The 16,642-nt window shown below is 35.8% G+C and overlaps 1 pseudogene; it reads right to left on the bottom strand.

The window, feature by feature from the left end:
• Positions 1-2,091: 2,091 nt before the first annotated feature.
• LOC102514146 lies at positions 2,092-15,876 on the bottom strand (annotated as a pseudogene).
• Positions 15,877-16,642: the final 766 nt, after the last annotated feature.

The raw sequence follows: 16,642 nt of genomic DNA, 5'->3' as shown, positions 1-16,642 counted from the left end.
ACTTAAGTGACTGTTCCCAAGGTTGCTTCTCTCTGACTGTTGAGGGGAAAGCTTTGACCTGAAAACTCTTGGTGAGATTTCTGATGCGTGAGGCTCTTCACCCTAGGGTACAACCAACTCCACCATCCTTGAACTCACAGGGCTTGACACAGACTCGGATCTGGTCTATAGCCAGATCATCTTTTCATCCTTGCCTGATCAAAGTAGTAAACATCCCCAGGGGAACATGAGTGCTTAGGCTATTCTTTTTCAGTTAGTAAACTATAATTGATTTATAATATTACACTAGTTTCAGGTGTACAACAGAATGATTCAATATTTTTATAGATTATACTCCATTTAAGGGTTAATATAAAATATTGGCAATATTCCCTGTGCTTTAGAATATAGTCCTTCTAGCTTATTTATTTTGTGCATAGTATTTTATACCTCTTAATCCCCCTCCCCATCTTGCCACCTCCCCACCCCTCTTCCCACTGGTAACCACTAGTTTGTTCTCTATGTCTGTGAGTCTGCTTTAGTTTTGTTATATTTATTCATTTGTTTTATTTTTGAGATTCTGCATATAAGTGATAACATGCAATATTTGTCTTGCTATTCTCAGCACATTACTTTTCTAACCAAATCTTGAAATAAATGTATCAAGTTCTCTAGAAAATTTTCAGATTTTTCTTGAAGTTGCATTGAATCTACAGATCAATTTGTCTTCCTATCAATGAATATGATGTATCTCTCCATTTTTGTAGACTCTTCTTCAGTGTTTCCTAATGAAGTTGTAAATTTTTTACAGTAAAAGGCCTTCCTGGCTTTACTGAAATTATCTCTGAGGTAGTAGACATTTTCTAATAATATTGCAAATTTTTTTAAATTGCATTTTCCACTTATTTGTTAAAGATGTATGGAGATGTAATTGACTTTAGTATATTAACTATTATCCAGCTATTGACAAAACTTTTCTGCCTTCTAATACTTCGGAGAATATTTTGAATTTTCTATAAATGGTAGCATCATTGGCAAAGAAACAGTTTTATTTCCTCCTCTCTGATCCCATACCTCGAATTGTTCATCTTATTAACTGGCTATAATGTCAAATAAAAATGAGTAAAGGGACAATAGTGGGCAATCTTTTCTTTTAGAAAGTCCAGTTATAAAACTTTTATTCCATTAACCTAATACATACATTCTTAACAATCATGCTTTAAATGATATTGGATATTTTGTAAGAAATTAAGTAAACCTATACATTATCTCAAGTTATTTCTCTGTTAACTACTTTTACAGTCATGCATAAATAGCACAAAATTTTTTTGAAAACCGGAAAAAAGTTACACACAAGTTTGGTTGTTTTACCACTGTGATTGACATATATAAAGTAATGGATATCAAGAAGTTTATTTTTACTGCATCTTTAATTGTATATTTGTTCTTAGGTTGCCTAAAACAGTTAGATACCAATAAGTGTAGCAAAAATAATGAAAATAAAAAGTAGGTAACTTTACAAATTATGGAATATGAACATTTTCTGTCCTTATGCAAAGCCAACTGGGACACAACTTTCTCTAAAGGAACATTTCTGTAGCTCCTGTCAAAAGTGTGCAAATTGTGATTGTGTGTTCTACAGATACACCTGGTTCAACATAAAACATCCATTGGTATGTATATTTCTACTACAGCCTTACGCTCTAAATCTTAAAGGGCCCACAACAACTACATCTCTGACTAGAACCAATTACTCCTTTCATCCCCCATCAGGCAGTTTCCTTTGCTTAGACATGGAAGCAGTTGTAACACTGGCCCTTCCTTGTCAAGCCACAATGTACCAAAAACTACTATGCCAAACATTAATAACTTGCATAAAAATTCCACATCTCCATATTAAACACCTCAAAATGAAAACAGATAACTCCCCAAATGTTAATTGATCCCACTCTTCTAGTGTTAAACTTAAAAGCCACATGAGAAAGATAGAAATTCAAATAGAAGTAACATAAACCTGTCACAAATCATAAAAAGCCTATCTGTGGGACAGTGAGGATGAAAAATGGTCTTCTGTAAATTTTAGGATGAAGCAGACAAAGGTTGAAAGGCTGGTTAGTTTTCCCATCTTTCTCCAGCTTTGGCTTTGTCTCCTTGAGGATCCGATGCGCAAAATGTCAAGTTGTCTCCAGTCATTGCATTATTAGCCTCCTGTCTTTGTATGACTCCTCACTTAAAGTATCAAGTTGAGCAATGGTTTCATCAAAAGTTCTCTTTGAAAGAGAGCAGACTTTCTCAGAGGAGTTCAGATCCCAACACAACCCAGGGAAAGTAAGGACCTGACCCAACGACCCAACCTGATAGAATGAGTCCATTACACTTCCTTTTTGCTGGTTTCAAAAGCTTCTTGGTCTGCTTGTGTGACTGATCCATGTTCCCTTTCTTGTCACCCATGGCAACCTCAGCCATGTAACAGTAGTAGTCACCTTTCATTTTCAAATTGAAGACTTTGCTCTCTGCCTGTGCAACACTGGGATCAAGAACTTTTCCAAAAAGAGATAGACAGTATGTTGTTACAGATGTACTCTAAGCTTGGTCTCAACTTTCTCTCTGGAGTCACAAGTCATCTATTGTTTCTGTTCAGCATCTTCTTCCTTTTACTGAATACTTGAGATGACCCTCTAAAATGGCCTACAGCTTCTTACAACATTTTTTTATAAATGACCTAGAGAAGATTAGTCTCCCCCTTGGATAATTCAGCTCTTGCCCAGTTACTGACTTCATGCAAGTGGCTGTGGCATCACACAGCTTAGCCTGCTTGGCCAGTTTGGCTTCTGATCCAGCTTCTATTTCTTATGAGTAGATGTTTTATGACCGGAGTAGTTGGTGGAAGGTGGACAGGGGCTCAGCAGTCCCTGACTTTTTGTTTTCAATGATACTTTTATCAGATCAAAGATGTTCTCATCTATTTCTGAATTCCTAAACCTGAAAGAGGTTTTCTTTTTTAAATCATGAATTTAGGTTGAACTTTATCAACTGCTTTCCCTGCACTAAATTGAAATAACCATATTGTTTTCTTGTAACATCTTCAGGTAATGAATTATATTCATGGGTTGTTGAATCATAAGCCTGGAGAAGGAGTAATTTTATGCAATTTCTTTTTATATAATTTATTTTCATTGCTGTATGTGTCCATACAAGTATATTTTTCAGTTGTTTATAACTTTGTTTTAAACTGTATCAAGCTATTTAAAATCATTTAGGACTCTCCTACTAATGTTAAGTTTTATACATATTAACACATTCATCCATTTTGACTGTTTCATATTTCATTGTGTAAGTAAACAATTTATTGTTTGTTTATTCCTACTGATGATCAGGATTTTATTAACTATAATAATAAAAAAAAATAGTTTGCGACTGGCACAGGGATAGAAAACTGGCCAATGGGACAGAGAACTGAGAACTAGACTTGTGCATTCATAGAAGCTTAGGTACATCAGAGATGAAACTAAGAAACTATCCAGAAAAATCAAATCATCTCCAGATAGATTAAAGATTTGAATATTAAAAACAAAACTGTGAATGTCTAAGTAGAACATATTGGTGAACATATTTTAGGCACAGAAATTACAACAATATTTGACAATATTAAAATTTAAAAATTTGGTTCATTAAAAAATACTCCTAAGTGAAACATAAGTTACAAATGGGAAAAAGCTATCAGCAATAAACACAGCCAAAAATAAATTTTATCAAGGCTAGCTAAAGAACCCCTACAAATTGGTATGTAAAGCACCAATAACTCAAAGGCAACAATGGGGCAAAGGACATGAAAAGCATTTCACAGCAAAGCAAATACATGTCACTAGTAAATGAGCTTTGTCCATTGTTGAGGCAATGTCAATCAAGACTGCTGCAAGATACTATCGTAACTCTCATTAAATGGGCAAATATTTAAAAACCTTGGCTGTACTCTGTGTTGGAAGCGATATACGCCTTAAATCTCTCATACATTGCTAGTGAGGTTAAATGCTAAAACAATCATAGTACTACCTTGTAAGTTTAGACCAGTAATGTTAATCCTATATCTAAAGTCAAGAGAAACATGGGTGTATGTCCAGTATATGTGTATACCAGAAGACATATACAAAGAATGGTCATAGTAAAACAGTTCACAATAGCAAAATCATAGACAAAAGCTCAAATGCTCATGGACAAGACAGTAGATGAATTAACTGTATATTTATATGATGGTATATGAAGCAGCAATCAGATCAAACAAATTATAGCAACTATGTATATGAATATTAATGGTATGTTATTTGGTAAAAAAACTTAAATTATTTTTATATATAGCACAATATCCTTCTTACTGAAGTTAAAACAACTATAATCATATACTCTTTATGGAAACATACAATAGTTAAAAAGAACTATATAAAATAGAAGCAAGAGAATTAGGAAAATAAAAACACAAGTGATAGTTTCTTTGTGGGAAAGTGGTGAAAATAAGAGAAAAAAAGAAGGAAGAACATAGAACCAGAAATAAGCTATCATGAAAAATCTGGCTTTTAGGATTTTCCTATGCAAAAGAGCATATTTTGTGCAGAAACAATTTAACTTATTCCTTTCTGAATTGGATATATTTTATTTCTTTTTATTGCTAACTTGCTGTAGCTAGAGACTCCAAAAACTATTGGAACTAATAAATAAATTCAGTAAAGTTACAGGAAAAATTAATATACAAATATTAGTTACATTTCTATACACTAACAATGAACTATCTGAAAAAGAAATTAACACAATGCCAATCACAATAGCATCAAAAAGAATAAAATCCTTATAAATAAATTTAACCAAAGAAGTGAAAAATCTGTACAGTGAAAACTATAAAACATTGATAATAGAAATTGAAGAAGGCACAAAGAAAGGAAGGCGATCCCATGTTCATAAATTGGGACAAGTCATATTATTAAAATGTCCACACTTCCCAAATCAATCTACAGATTCAAAGCAATCTCTATCAAAATTATTTGGCATTTCTCACAGAAATAGAAAAAAACTTCTAAAATTCATATGAAATCATAAAGCACCCTGAATAGCCAAAAAATCTCTTCAGAAAGAAGGACAAGTTTGGAAGTATTGCACTTTCTGATTTCAAACTATATAACAAAGATGTTGTGACCAAAGTAGTATGGAACTGTCATAAAAACAGTCACATAGACCAATGGAACAGAATAGAGAGCCCAGAAATAAACCCACAAATATACAGTCAACCAAACGTTAATAAGGGGGTCAAGAATACCCAACGGGGAATGATAGTCTCTTCAATATGTGGTGCTGGGAAAACTGGCTTCCCATATACAAGGGAATGAAATTGGACCCTTATATTACACCATACATCAAAATTAACTTGAAATGGATTAAAGACATAAATGTAAGACCTGAAACAATAGAATTCCTTAAAGAAAACATAAAGGAAAACTCCTTGACATTGGTCTTGGCAACAATTTTTTGGAAATGACACCAAAAACAGGCAAGAAAAGCAAAACAAAAATAAAAATGTGGGAATACATCAAGATAAAAACCTTCTATACAGCAAAGGAAATGATCAGCAAAATGAAAAGGCAATCTATGGAATGGGAGAAAATATTTATAAGTCATATATTTGCTATTTGTTACAATCCACAATATATATGGAACTCTTACAATGCAATGGCAAAATAAACAACAGTTAAAAAGTGAGCAAAGGACTTTATACATTTATCCAAAAGAGACATACAAACATCCAACAGGTGTATGAGAGGGTCCTGAAAATCACTAATCATCAGGAAAATGCAAACAACTTTTATATGGAGTCTTAAAAACGTCAAATTTATAGAACCAGAGAGTAGAAATGTGATTGCCAGAGGCTGGAGGTTGAGGGAAATGGGGAGATATTGGCCAAAGTGTAAAAACTTTCACTTATAAAATGAATTAGTTCTGGGGATCTAATGTACAGCATGGTGATTATAGTTAATTATACCCTATTGTATACTTGAAATTTGCTAAGGGAGTGAATCTAAAGTGTTCTCATTGCACACACACAAAATTATAACAATATGAAGTTATGGACGTGTTAATTAACTTAATTGTGGTAATTATTTCGTAATGCAAGTGTACATTAAATCATCACATTGTACAATCTAAAAAATTGCATTTACTTTGCAGCCCACCAATTTCACTCCCAAGTATTTACCCAAGAGAAGTGAAAAATAAAATATGTACAAAGATTTGTCCATGAATATTTGCAGCAATTTTATTTAGAATAGCCAAAAAAGCAGAAGTAAATCAAATGTACACCAACAGATAAATAAATTGTAGAACATCCATGTAACAGAATACTAAATAAAAATAAATAAATTAAAAAAAAAAAAACAACCATTGATACCTGCAACAACGTAACTGAATTTCAGAATGGATGAAAAAAATAAATCAGAAGAAAAAGTACATACTACATGATTCAATTTAGATGAAATTCTTAAAAAGCATCTAAACCGTAGTGAGAGAGAGCAGATAAGTAGTTGTCGAGGGCTAAAGCTGAAGGAGGCGTATTGACTTGCAAAGGAGCACTAGGGAGCTCTGGGGTGACGGTGGTCTTCTATGTCTAGATTGTGACGATGATTACTCAAGTCTACGTATGTGCATTATATTTTCTATAAATTGCACCCCAATAAAATTGACAAAAAAGAATCTCACCCTTATTTTGAGTAGTATGTTTACTAATACTTATTACATTAAAGTAAGCTAAAAAACAATCTAATCACATAAGCTTAGAAATTCATGATGGAAAGTCATGAATAAACCAGCTGGATTATGATCAATCCAAGCCTAGGTGCTTGAGATCCTTTAAAATTTCAACAAGTAACCTCTCTGCCTATGCTAACTCTCAATGCCTTTTAGAAAGTTTAAATAAAACTATATTGGCATGTTCTGTCAACTATACTATGGCTCCGACCCATTCATCAGCTCTCAGATATCATTCAGATTGTTTTCTTGAACTGACGTCCACAGCCGTGCCTCTTGCTTGAGAGGCAGTCACAGGCAGACACTTGAAGGTGCAAGTTCAGGAGTTCGGGTGACCTGGGTTTATATTCTAACTCTTCACCTAGTAGCTGTCTGTCATTGAGAAAGTAACTTAGCTTCTCTATGCTCTGTTTCCCTCATCGGTAATATCAAGAGAATAATAGAAATAACAGTAACTTTTGAACAGGTTTTTGTATGATCATAGTATTAAATGAAGTAATGTACGCAGGCACTTAGAGTCAGAGCTCAACAGAGGACAGTTATAAACAATGCATTTAGAAATATTTTTGTTCCAAGAAAATGTTTGTGTAATGATATTTTGTGCTACGGGTTTGTCCTGAACTCTGAAAGCTTACTTTTCTACTTAAGAGAGGCTGAACTCAAGATCCTTCTCACTTTAGAAAAATAACCTGTAGAAATAGATCCTCAGTGGACATGAATGTGTTTGGAAACCTATACGTCAAGCTGAAAATGATGAACTAAAGAAACAAAGAACCTGTTTGTTTTTATTTCCTAAAGAAGTATCACCAACCCTGAGTGTAACTGCGTGATCCTTCTCACTAATACTCTGTCTACTCCTGTCAAGCAGAAGAGAATGTGCTAGGCGGAGGCTGGTGATTCACTCAGATCACTCACGTCTGTGTTTGACAGGCACTTCTTATTATCTCTCTATACTGTTTTCCCTGTGCATCGATATATTTTCCTTCTCTTCTGTTGAAAACAATACTAAACTAAATTAAAACTAAACTAAACTAAACAGAATAATAGAAACATTTCCCTCCCAAACAAAAACACCTTGGAACAGGTACTTGTATATCATCATACAACTAGAAACTTTTCTTACTTACCGGTATCTGTAATTCTAAAGAAAAAAGAAGCACTGACCACGGGTTACAAAACATGATAAGAAATGTTACAGAGTGTTGGGAGTTTCCAGGTGATGCTAATTTATTACCATCACTCAAGTGGGTAAGTTTATTATCCAGATCTAGAGTGTCCTACCCTCCTAAACGGTCTACTTAGGAGAGAAATACTGATTCCCGCATGACTCAGTTATTTATACCCTTAATCACCATTTTTTTTTTTTTTTGCATGAGAACCAATTTATGGAAAATAAGGTTATTTAAAGTGATATTTAAAAATAAAAATAGTCTTTAAATGTATCTTTTAAAACTGATAAGTGTTCATTTAAAAACCTCTATATACATCCAAACTATAACATGATAAAATACTAACACCCAGAAACAGTGACAAAAACACATTAATTCTGTTTTACTTTGTTGAATCCCAAGGGGAAAGGGTATATTTATACAACTCAGACTACCTAGTTTATTGTGCAAAATAATTGTAGAGAAAATAATTTTGCTCTTTATTCCTATCAGAGAAAAAGCAAGACGGAGGCAGCTTTCTAAGAAGCTGACATCCTAATATTAACTTGAAGATTATTTTCTGAATGTTATGATCTCTATTTGACAGTTAGTTGGTCACTGCTACAGAGCTATAAATTACACCAGCTACGTTCTTAGTTATTATTCTCACTTTTGCTTATCTGCTTAATTAGTTGAATCTCATTGCCAGTCAGGACTAGCAGCTTCAAGGTTTACCATTTTTACTTAAGTCAAATTGCCCTCTAGGCAATTCAGTGATGGGCTTCTGGAGAAGATGGTCTTCTGTGGATCTAAAGCACAGCCTGGTGATTATAGTTAATAATACTGTGTTATATGCTGAAATTTGCTAAGAGATTAGATTTTAACTGTTCACACACACACTGAGATAACGGGTAAGATGATGGATATGTGGCAGTCATTTCACAATGACTCACACTGTGTAGTTTAAATACATATAATTTTGATCTGTCAATTCTATCTTAGTAAAGCTGGAAAAAAAATATGGGCCACAAACCATAACTTAAAATTATTGAAAGATCAAGCCTTAGCCTTTCTATACTGAAGTTTCTGTTTAAAGGAGGATCACGAGGTCTTTAAATATTTAAGATGCCTCTAAAAGAAGGAAGGAGAGAGACATAAATCACAACTATAAAACCCTCAGGCTGATTAGATCAGAGCTAAGGAAGCATTTTATTTCCTCGCTGAAGTCCTAATCTTTCTGTCCTAATTTTATTTTCTTAGGGTGATGTGCCTTGGACTTCAGATCAACTAAATTCTGGTCTACTATTTTATATGCCATTTTTTTGATCACCCTTTTTGTACAGTGCAATATTCCTGATTACCCTGCCCCCTACCACCTCTCCCCCTCCCAGTCTTAGAAGCGTGATGCAGATGCAGTATTCTGTTATGGAAACAAACACAAACAGGTTAAACTAGCCAACTGAACGTATATGCTATGCATTTTTTGCTGCTGTAAATACAGTGATGAACAGAATATTTCACTTTGCACCAGGAGTTGCGTTATATATTTAAAACGAACAAAAAATCATCAACAAATACAAGGTTTTATGATTTACTACCTACTGAGTTCACAACTTTGAAAAATTCTTTTAATTTTCTGAACTTCCATTGCCATGTTGGTAAAATGAGAAAAAATATAAATATATTTACTTAGTAAGTTTGTGTATACTCATTTTGCATATAATATAAGCAAAAACATCTAAACATAGTAGGTATTCAAAAAGTAAGTCTCCCATATCCAGTATTTTCTATGATGAAACTAATTTATATTTTCATAAACCACAGTTTTGGCATTTGACTGTGTCGGCTGAAAAAAATTCACAACCTAAAAGTTGACAGTTATATTTTTTTTGGTGAACTTTCTGAGGACGTAAGCCCCACAGACAGCCTCTCAGAGAGCTCTGAGGGACTTCTCCAAAGAGGTAAGGGACAAGCCAGGATATTCAGAGTTTTTCTAACAAAAACCAAGTGGTAAGAACACCAAACGATTACTGTTACTTGAAGAAAACCAGATAGCTCAAGTGCTTTTCTATGTTTGGGAAGATGCAAAAGTCTGGGCTTACTGAAGTCACTGCTTTGATCTGCACCTTAACTCTCTAGGGCCAGTGACCTGTTTTTCTCCATCCTGAATCCCCTCAGGGTGCACCGTGGCAGGTGGCTGCAGTGGCTGCTGGCTTGATGACCGCAACATCCTTTGTTTATTGATATGGCAGGTGGCATTTTTTGTCCACAACTGAAAATGATTTAAGTCTAATTTCAAGGGAAGTATCTTGAATCCAATTCCAGCACCTTGATTACCAAAGCAAAAACTACCAGGTGACGGCAAGTGATTCAACCTTCTTTTTACTGGACTGTTTTCTGATTAGGTTAACACCAATTTCAAACCTCACCCAGAATTGTTGCCTTTTTGGCTCTGACACTAAACTTAAAGTGATGATATTTCAAGGAAAACTGAAATGCAAAGGATGCTATGTTGCATTTACTTTAAGGTTCATTCACTCTGACTTTACATGACTTGTTAGACATTAACCTCTTTGTTTTGAAAAGGCCAGGTACATCAGGGTTAGTGCAGAGGGTGAGCACCATTAGCCTGCACTTTGTCACCGTCAGCCAACCGCTGAATGGCTGCATTTTACATTCCACAGGTAATGGAGGATGTCAGAGCTATTTCAACTCCCATACAAGTCAGAACTTAACCGAAGACTCAAGAGTCTCTGATTTTAGTAAGAAAGACTTTTTCTGCCCAAGTCTTTCAAAGAACCTACATTCAATTTTCAATGAGAACATAGTAATTATTGTCTGTGAGTGCATTTCATTAACCTATTAATGAGCTCTATGGTAGAATTAGTTCAGAACTTAGCATGTAAATATGTAAGTAATTATAAAATAGACCCAAACTTTACTTCAAATATTTGCTTTCAACCAGATTGCAACTGAGATGAACCATCATAATAAGACTGCCATTGTGTTGCCATTCAGTCTTTACATCAAACTCTAAGTATGAATGGTTTCAGCAACTTAAGTGACAGTGTCCTCCCTCAAACCTGCACTGATCGCACTTGCTCCTGTCTTGGCAAAGCCCGACAGCCTGCAGCACCCAAACACTGACAGTTTTATCTGGGCGTTGAGCAGAGATTTTATTTCACTTCATTATGTCTTATCACACTTTTCATTTTTTATTCCGCTATGGCAGGCTCATCTTCCCCTCACACTGCCAGAGGCTACCACTGGCAATAAATCTGTTTCAAACCCACTCAAAAGAGGAGAAATCAAATGAGTTAAAAAGGAAGTAGACCATAGCTGCTGCTTTCATTCATATCCATAGATTTTCTGCAACCTGAGGGGATTGCTATTCAGGGATGAACTGAATTGTATGTCAGGAGACTTGGATTCCAATTCCGACCTTGGAATTCACTACAAAAAATGTTGACACTTCTGGCATCACTATTTCCATATTTACAAATTAAAGATAGAAAGGTAGATAAAGATAGACCAGATAATTTCTGTCACTTTCATCTTGAAAAATACACACTTCAGACAATAAGAGAAGAAACATTTACTTTTTTGAGTAAATAATTGTGTACATGCTCTTGATTCTCAATTTGCAGAAGGATAACAGACTTTCTAGCTCTTGGTATCTTTTGGTAGTAATATCATTTTAAAAATAAGCATGTGCTTTTCATGAGAGTTAACACGTCAAGTTGGCTGGGTCTTGGGGTGCCCGGATATTTGGATAAACGTTATTTCTGGGTGGGTTGGTGAGGATGTTTCTGGAAGAGAGTAGCATTTGAATTTGTGAACGAGTAAGTAGACTGTACTCACCATTTTAGGTGGGCATCATCCAATCTCTTGAACGCCTGAATAGAACGAAAAGCTGAAGAAAGGAGAATTCGCTCTCTCTGCCTGACTGTTGAGCTGGGACCTGGGTCTTTTCTTGCCCTTGGACTAGGATTTACACCATTGGCCCTCCTGATTCTCAACACTTCACACTGGAACCGGACTTTATACCATTGGTTTCCTGGTTCTCAGGACTTCAGACTTGGACTGAAACTATACCACTTGTTTTGCTGGGACTCAAGCTTGAGAGAGGCAGATTGTGGGACTTCTCAGTCTTTACAATTACTTGAGCCAAATTACTTATTTTACATATTTCTTATTGGTTCTATTTCTCTAGAGAACAGACTAATACACTTTTCAAAAACTAGAGTTTTCAAAAGTATTCACACACTGATATTCTCATTATTTTTTTTGATATTCTCATTATTTGATTATACATTTTCACATGTTCCTCAAAACACTTTTGTATATATTACCTTATTTTTCCCTTCTTCTTTTCCTTTTGATAAAAACCGGTAATCACTTGTAATAACTGGATGGGCATTGCCTTCTGCATTTTAAGGATGACGGATTCCAGATGAGGAGAAATTAAGTGGCTTCGGAAAGATTTTGTGGCTAGTTAACAGCAGAAGAAATAGTACTATTCAAGTTAGCTGAATGCTAATCATATGATGCTCATTTGCTTTTTAAGATTAACATCTTTCTGTGAATGTACAGGAACATGCATTATTATGTGTGTAGTTTAAAGATAGCAGTGATGAAAGCACTTGTAACTACCAAATGAGTGAAGTCTTAGAACTTTATCAATATCACAGGCGGCTCTGTCTATCCCTTCCATGCCCCATATCAATTGATCGCCCCTTACTTTCAGATTCACCTTTTTTGATGTACTCCGCAAGAAAGGGGCTTTAAGCATTTTTTTTTTCCTTTGCTGCCCACGTGATTATTAAGTGTTGTTGGTAGAGGGAGCTGGAGAGACTTTGTGGGAGAAAGGGGCTCCTCCTGATTCCAGGGTGCTGCCTTTGGTGACTTTCTCCTGAGGTATTTATTATGGTCTGTACATAGTGCTTCCTTGCTGATGCTGGGTCCTCAGTATGATGGTGCCCCAACCCCCTCAGCCAACCTCAGCCCTCCTGCCCCTCAGATGGATGAGTCCTGCTTGCCCAGTGACTCTGAACCAGCTTTGTCCTGGACAACTCAGTGAACTTTCTTAATGAGGTCGGAACCCAAGTCTTGGGGAGGGACATGTTCATCCTTCTTGTGTACCTCACTGAGCCTGATGGAATTCTTTGGAATTCTAGTTACCATGTGTGTAATTATTCCTTTGTTATAGTTGTTTTGGACCCTGGCTAATACGCCTTACAAATTATAAATCTCTCATGTCTCCCTAGAGACAGGTACTATCCTAATTCATTTATAATTCTTACCTTGAGTTCCTTTACAGTTTTTCCACCCACATATACATTTTTTCATGTTAAACAAATTTGAAAGATCCCCTGCTAGTGCATGTGGTTATTCCTTTACATATTCTTTGTCATTATAGGCTATAATAAGGTATTGAAAAGAGTTCCATGTGCTATACAGTAGGACCTTGTTGTTTATCAATTTCATATATGGTAGTTAGTACCTACAAATCCCAAACTCCCAGTTTCTCCCTCCCCAGCCCCACACCTCTTTCCCATCTGGTAACCATAAGTTTGTTTTGTCCATGAGTTTGTTTCTATTTTGTAAGTTCATTTGTGTCATGTTTTTATATTCCACATATAAGAGATCATGGTATTTGTCTTTCTCTTTCTGTCTTACTTCACTTAGTATGACTATCTCCAGGTCTGTCCATGTTGCTGCAAATGGCATTATTTCATACTTTTAATGGCTGAGTAATATTCCATTGTGTGTATATTTACATATATATACACACATACAATGCTCTCTTTTGTTCAAAATGATGTATTTTAGACACAATAATGTTGCTGTATCTGAGATATATATATATATGTATGTATGTATGTATGTATGTGTGTGTATATATATATATATATATATATATAAAACAACTTCTTTATCCAATTATCTGTTGATAGACATTTAGGTTGCTTCCATGTATTGGCTATTGTAAATAGTGCTGCTATGAACATTGGGGTGCATGTATCTTTTCAAATTAGAGTTTCCTCTGATATATGCCCAGGAGTGGGATTGCTGGATCATAGGGTAACTCTATTTTTAATTTTTTAAGGAACCTCTATACTGTTTCCCATAATGGCTGCACCAAATTATATCCCCACCAATAATGTAGGAGAGTTCCCTTTTCTCCACACCCTCTCCAGCATTTTTAAACAGTTTTATTTTGCCTTTTTTTTTTTAGAATTTCACATAAATATAGTCTATAATCTTTTGTTACTTGCTCTCTTTTGTTCAAAATCACGTCTTTTAGATACACGAATGTTGCTGTATCTGAGATCTGCTCTACTTGTATACCCACAATGTATTCCCCATTCTCCTATTGTTGGGTGTTTGGATTGTTTCCAATGTTTGACAATTATGAACAATTGTGCTCTAAACATACTTGTACCTATTGCAAATAAGTATTTTTATCTCTATGAACAAGGGTGAAATTTCTGAATCAAAAGGAATAAATACATCTTCAATATTTCTTGATTACAGTATATTGTTTACCAAAGAATTTGTACCTGTTTACAATCCCTCTAGCCATATATGAAAATTCTTGTAGCTTTTATATGTTTAACACATCTCAAAATTAAGAAAAATGTTTGATTTTGCAGTTTCCTGACTTCTAAAGTCCAGTCCTTTTGTATATGTTTGTTAGTAATTTGGGTTCCTTTTTTGTGAAATACTCTTTTAAGTCTTTCACCTATTTATCTATTGGTTGCCTGACTTTTTATTTTTCCTTACTGGAATTATCTAGATAATCTGGATAAAAGTCCTTTATCAGCTGAATGTGTTGCAAATACCTCCTTCCATTCTATACTCATCACTTTTTTTTTAACAGTGTCTTTTGAAGATGGCAAAATTATGACTAATTTTAACATAGTTGAATTTATTACTCTTATTCTTCATGGTCACTGCTTTTTGTGTTTTGCTTAAGAAATACTTTTCTACCAAGGATATTATATATTCTACCATATTATCTTCTAAAAGTTTTATGGTTTTGCCTTTCACATTTGGGTTTTCTAATCTACTTGGAATTGATTTTTCATATGGCATGAATGCTCTTGCTATTATGCTATAATTTCTAAAAATCGAATGTATACAAGGTCACCATTACCATTTAGTTTTTATATCTACGGTTTTGGGGGAAAATAGCCTGATGTAGAATGATGCTGAATCAGGGGGAAAAGCCTTTTCGAGGAAAAAAAAAATCTGTAATTGAGCACTTATTGTTGTCAGACACAATGGGAAGTGTTTTACTTAACCTCAAAAAAGCTTATTTTATAGATAAACCAATTAAGGGTTAGAGAGTTGGAGAAGCTTGGCCGAGGTCACACAGTAATATCAATTTGAGCAAGGATTCAAATTTTTACCATTAAACTCAAAAGTCTGTTACAAATTAGATGGAGGCCCCTAGCAGAACCGAAGCCCCGCTGGTGGGTCAGTGAGTTGTTTCCCTGCTGAAAGTCCCGCTGCCACCGTCAAAACTGAGTTTGGTGCAAGCAAGGCAGGATTTTACTGAATGGCCCAGAGAGTGGAGAAGGAGAGCTCACGCACTAATGGCACCTTCTCCCTGAAGGGAGGCGTGTGGGGGACTTTTAAGGTGTAAAAGGCGGGTACATCATCAGAAACAGGATTAGAGGGCGGAGACTTCCAGGAACAGCCAGCGCATGCCTTCCCCCAGGCTTCCCTGCACTCCGCAAACTGAGCCTCGCAGAGTACCATCCCCTTTGGGCGGAGGTCGCCGCATTTTAATGAAGCGAAGGTAACTCTGGGACGACTCTAGGTTCCATGAGCGCAGGCGCCTGCCTGTCCTCACGTTGGAGCTGGTGCGGGATGGTTGACCACTATCTGTCTCTCCAAGTACAGCTGCGAAGCATCTCTGCCAAATACCAGGTACTTTCGAAACAAACACAGACATAAATCAGGGCAGGAAAGCAGTGACCTTTAACTTACTTTGCCTCTATCTTGGCTCTAGCCTGTTCAGTCTGGTTTTGCCACAGGCCTCTGTGGCATTTTGTTGATAAACGCTACTAGCTTGAGTGGTTAAGTTTCGGTGCCTGGAGCCTGGGCTGCGTAGTATGGATGACACTTCTGCTACTCTGTCTTTCTTGGGACAGAGATGTGCATATGTGTATGTGTTTGTGTGTGTTTCCGTCTTATTTCCTTTGCTTTTCTGTGTCTTTAATTTGAAATATGGATTTTCCTAGGATCATAAACTATCTCTGATTCCCGTTCTGAGTTTTGCCTGTACTCAGTTACTCCATTTTCCTTAGAAGTGTTTTCTTATATTTGTTACTGAACCAAACTTGGGTCTGCTCACCCGACAGGCAGCAAAGCCAATCTACTGACACCAGGTTGTGGTGAAGGAAAATCCAGTGTTTATTGCTAGGTTTCCAACTTGGGGCCAAGCAAGGAGATTGCTCAAAAGAGTTGAGCTCCCCGATGGCTTTCAGGGAAAGGTTTTTAAAGGTAACATTAGGGGTTAGGTTTGTAGGATGACTCATCAGTTTGTGGACATTCTTCTGATTGGTTGGTGGTGAGGTAACACAGTGGTATTTTGGGGGTTTAGGTCATCAACTTTCTGGTTCCAGTTTGATCTGGGGTCTGCCTGCTTGTGATCAGCATGCAGTTAACTTTTTCCACCTGGTAGGTATTTTAGTATCTGCAAAACAACTCAGGGATAG

The sequence above is a fragment of the Camelus ferus genome, chromosome 4 (assembly GCF_009834535.1).
Source record: "Camelus ferus isolate YT-003-E chromosome 4, BCGSAC_Cfer_1.0, whole genome shotgun sequence".
NCBI classification, from domain to species: domain Eukaryota; kingdom Metazoa; phylum Chordata; class Mammalia; order Artiodactyla; family Camelidae; genus Camelus; species Camelus ferus.
This window is presented reverse-complemented; position numbering and strand designations above follow the sequence as displayed.